A 4,806-nucleotide genomic window follows, 5' to 3' on the forward strand; every position below is an offset into this window, starting at 1 on the left:
TCTACATGTACATGTTCTAAAAAGGAAATGTCCGGTAGATTGACCGCAGTGAGAGAGGGATTGCAGAAATACCGTGACACTGTTTATTCGAGTAGTGGCGTTACCATTAAGTGGATTTTAAAAACGTCTGGAAAAATGTATATCTCGGTCGTTCTCTGAAATAAATTCCATCAAAACCTTCGATTTATTCAGCCTTTTCACCACCATACCCCATTAAAAAAAGGGGGGAAGGCCATAAAAACTGACAAAATCCAACGTTATTATCCAACCGAACGAGTGATAAACGACTGTCATATTTCTGACTTAGTGATGATAATGTAAGTTTAAACCTGGTTTTATAGCTAGCTAAACTTCCAACCTGTATGAAAGTTGTATATACATGTTAACGTTCCGTTATATTTAAAAAAAAAACCAAAATGTCAGCAACCGAAACAGACATAATAGGTTAATGTGACAATAATTGGAATCCAGCAGCCAAAAACAGTGTAGATATGTATTCCAGACATACAACACAACTTACTAAACACATTCAAATAAATCTAACTAAGACGCTAACAAAAAAGGTTGTTGTAGTTGATAGTAAATTTGACAAAGACGACAACAAAAAAGTTTTTGTAGTTGATAGTGAAGTAACGAAGACGCCGAAAAAAAGTTTTGTAGTTGATAGAACATACATTAGATAGTATAAACTTTCTCAATAAAGAAAAAAAAATTAAGTAAATATAAATACAAGGAATAACAAAATGAAACAACACTATACAAAACTTGCGCGTTCGAATCGCACCTCAGGACCCACCTTCAACAGGAACGCTCAAAGTAAAAAACCAGATAGCAGGATTCATAAATATTGAGTTTCGTCAAAGTCAGACGACCAAAAGAAAAATAATAGCACGAAGACAAATAAAGGGAAAACTTTGAAATATATAAAAAGATGCACAACTTCAGCACCTAGAATCTATAACTCAAGACCATCTTATATCATTTCTGAAGTAGACGCTGAATATTTATCTATTGCGTGTTGGTACATTCCGATGAACATTTAGAGAAAAATGACTAAACGTATACTACATACGCGGGGGAAGTTGGTATATTGCTGCTAAGGTGAGAAAAAAATTATGATTTCAAAACAAAAATCGTGTCAAAGATTCAATACTGAGATGACCGTTGTTGTCAAAATCGAGGTAAAGGCCTAAAATGAGGCAGAGGAATGCCGATAACATGATGAAAAATTCTACCTCCACATTTAACAAATATGTTGTCAACGACAAGCTCCAGCATACTGATCACTTGTACTTCGGTGCCGCATGTTTTATTTTCGGGCTCATTTTTATCAAATATGCAGAATGATATCCAAAAACAAAAACATTGTAGCAAATGGTATCATTTTTATCGAGAAATCATTGGAGTTCGGTACTTTTTTTTTTTATAATATTTAATATTTTGACTATCGCTTTGGAGATTAAATATTTTGTGAAGTGATTAATTTGTTTTTCTATGTTGACTGACTGTGTCTCTCTTTAGACGGATTTATTATTGTGTTTTGTTTACATTTAATGGCTAAACCTCATTTACCCAACGAAACAACACATGATAGATAATTTGATTGATACCTGCAGTACATGTTTACATGGCATATTCTCGGTAAATAATCCAGATTTTTATAAATCATACGAATGAAAGGAGTAGGGACTATAAGGCCCTTATTTGGTCCAAATATTCCAGCAAATTGAAAAGTTACAATACATAATCTTAAATTTGTCATAGCTACACTAAGATTCAAGGTGTTCAGAAAATAAAAACAAATTTCACATTTAACCAATAAAAATGGCAGCAAACCATGACGAAATCTGTATATTTTGTAAAATTTCTTGATTTTCATTATTTTACATCAGCTTTAAAGTATACAATAGATTGTAAAAGTATGTGAGCAACTAAAAAACAACCATATATTTGATGAGATTATGTAAATAGTTATAATGAAATTCACATACATTATTTTAATTTTTCTTGTCTTTGCACGATATTTCCACAAAGGAAATGACAAGGGAAAAATGCACAAAGTTTGCAGTTTTCTTCATTTTCCTGAAAACGGTGAACATTATGACTTGTTAAATTTCTTGATTTTATGCATTTGTACACATTATGTACAAATTTGAAAAATAAATCAAAAACTTTATTTCTTTTGACTAATACCAGGTCTTAATGACTTGCTCTTACCGATGGTAATAGTTATCTTAGTTTTTTTTATTTGAAAGGTGTGTTGATAATTATAGGTTTCATAACGAGTGAGAATAATTTATCGCTTGGTATCAACTCGAGTTATTTAATTTCAATATGATAATAAACGAGTCTTGACTGAGTTTACTATTACTATTCAAATTAAATAACGAGAGTTGATATCAAGCGATATCCAATTATCATTAGTTGTTAAACCCATTTCTCTTATGGTAAACATTTTTTTTTAATTTTATTTATTTTTTTTTTATTTTATTTTTATTATTGTGTTAAATTAAAAATTCCGTGAATCGTTGATTTAGTCTTTTGCACCGGCATACCAGTATGACGTCATCAAACTTTACCGGATTTGTAATAACATGAGCAACACGACGGGTGCCACATGTGGAGCAGGATCTGCTTACCCTTCCGAAGCACCTGAGATCAACCCCAGTTTTGGTTGGGTTCGTGTTGCCTAGTCTTTAGTTTTCTATGTTGTGTCTTGTGTACTATTATTTGTCTGTTTGTCCTTTTATTTTTTAACGTTGTCGGTTTGTTTTCGATCTATGAATTTGACTGTCCTTCTGGTATCTTTCGCCCCTCTTTTATCATCAGACATTTAAAAATAACAGTTGTACGGTTCAGAATGCAATAAAATTTGACACAAAAAAAAGATTTGCAGATGAAAAGTATAGGTGTACATGTTTTCTATATTATTAAAAATAACATATCTCCGTTGCCCTAGGCGAAATATTCATCGTCTTAAACTTTGTAATTCATCGATGACCTAACGAATAGCCAATGGAAATGTCGCATTATCGTCTCATGATGATGGATAAGCCAATCAAGTTTAACTCATTGTTTGTATCAATTTTCTTATCACACTCATATCAGTGTGATTCGGGAAATATATCTTCATCCGAGAAATAGATGACAGGCCACAACCATCAGAAAAAGGTGACAAGTATACTGTCGCTGATAGTTTTGAATGCAATTTTTTATATGTATATTTATCTAGTACATAATGTTTATACTGAAACGAAACTCTCTTTCAAGTTATTAGTTTCATATATGTTGTAATAACAATGGAATGAGTGTATTGGTCCTTAGTAATTTCCAACTGCATATTTGAATACAAATTTGAAATAAAATATTACTACAACACAAACATTTTTTCCTCTTTTTCAGAAAATGTAATTTAAACTTGTTTTAATCAAGTTAGTGAAACATTGTCTCAATGAAAGCTTAAATATGATATTTTGTTTAACTAAATTGAATGATGCATGACTCTACGACGCTTATCATGCGAAGCATAACAATCTACATGTATAAGTATTTAAACAAATGCCATCTCATATAAGAATTGGATACGGTACATTATTATGATATATTTAATGATACTATTCATGAAAATCTACGGGGCATGCGCAGTATCAAATAATTTTCACTTCAAACATTTCAAAATATAACGTTAAACTTTTTCAGAAAACATGTACTTGCCAGCAAAAAAAAGAAACCAAGGTAAAGGGTATTTCATAAATACTTCGATACGACATTTAAACAGTATTCAACTGAATTTAGAAGAAATTAAAGGAACTAACAGAAAGCAGTAGCCGATTATAAATTTTTAAATGATCGATTTACTTTAGATCAAATTATTTGTTTTGCCAGGCTTCAACTTATGAAGTCAAAGGCGGATTGTTAATCTAATTTTCGAGGGGGGGGGGGGATCAAAATGTCAGAGGTAACTTAAGTCATTTAAATTTGGTCATATGTGCAGACATTTGCCATTACTCTGCTAGAACCCTTAGTTGTCAAACTATTATTGAAATACCATGACATTCATACCAGTACAAACAGGTAAAACATCGATTCTAGTGTTGAGGATTTCCCAATATGTTGCTTTTTTCAACGCCCATCGTTTGCTTTAGGGGTATGAAAAATGCATCTTTGTTTTTAAAAAGAAAACCCCTAGTAACGTGTAAAAGCCTTTATCTTGTTAAATTAAAGAAAAGAAATAAAAATAACAATTAAGCATAGCGAGCTGCAAATTTTGCACATGTATAGTTTTAACGCTAGGTATAATATTTATTTTTACTACAAAAAGAACATGAAATACGTTTTATCATGTGCAAAACTATATTTGATTTTGATAAAGGTTGAACTAGTATCCATTGGACAAAAATTGAACGGCGATGCTTGATAAATAATGATGACAATATCATAGGTCTGTGAAAAAAATTGCTAAACATCAAAAAGGAATATGATTTTCTCATGATTGCAAAAAGTCATCATGACAATTTACTATTATTGGTTGAGACTAAATACGATGAATGTACATAAGTGTATGGTATCTAAACATTAAACCATTATAACTGTAAATGCAGAAAAAAAAATCAGAAAAATAAATCTTATTTTGCTGCTCAAACTGCATCACCATTACCAAATATTGAAATGGAAACCAAAGGCCACAACAAGAAAGAAATGTAATGGATATTGATCATCAAAATTGGACCTAAAGATTTTCCGTTTAAATATCATTAACAAATAATAACATCATACCTAAAATGCAGTCAACTGAAACTCGTTGTA

This window comes from Mytilus californianus, unplaced genomic scaffold, assembly GCF_021869535.1.
Source record: "Mytilus californianus isolate M0D057914Y unplaced genomic scaffold, xbMytCali1.0.p SCAF_1, whole genome shotgun sequence".
Lineage (NCBI taxonomy): Eukaryota > Metazoa > Mollusca > Bivalvia > Mytilida > Mytilidae > Mytilus > Mytilus californianus.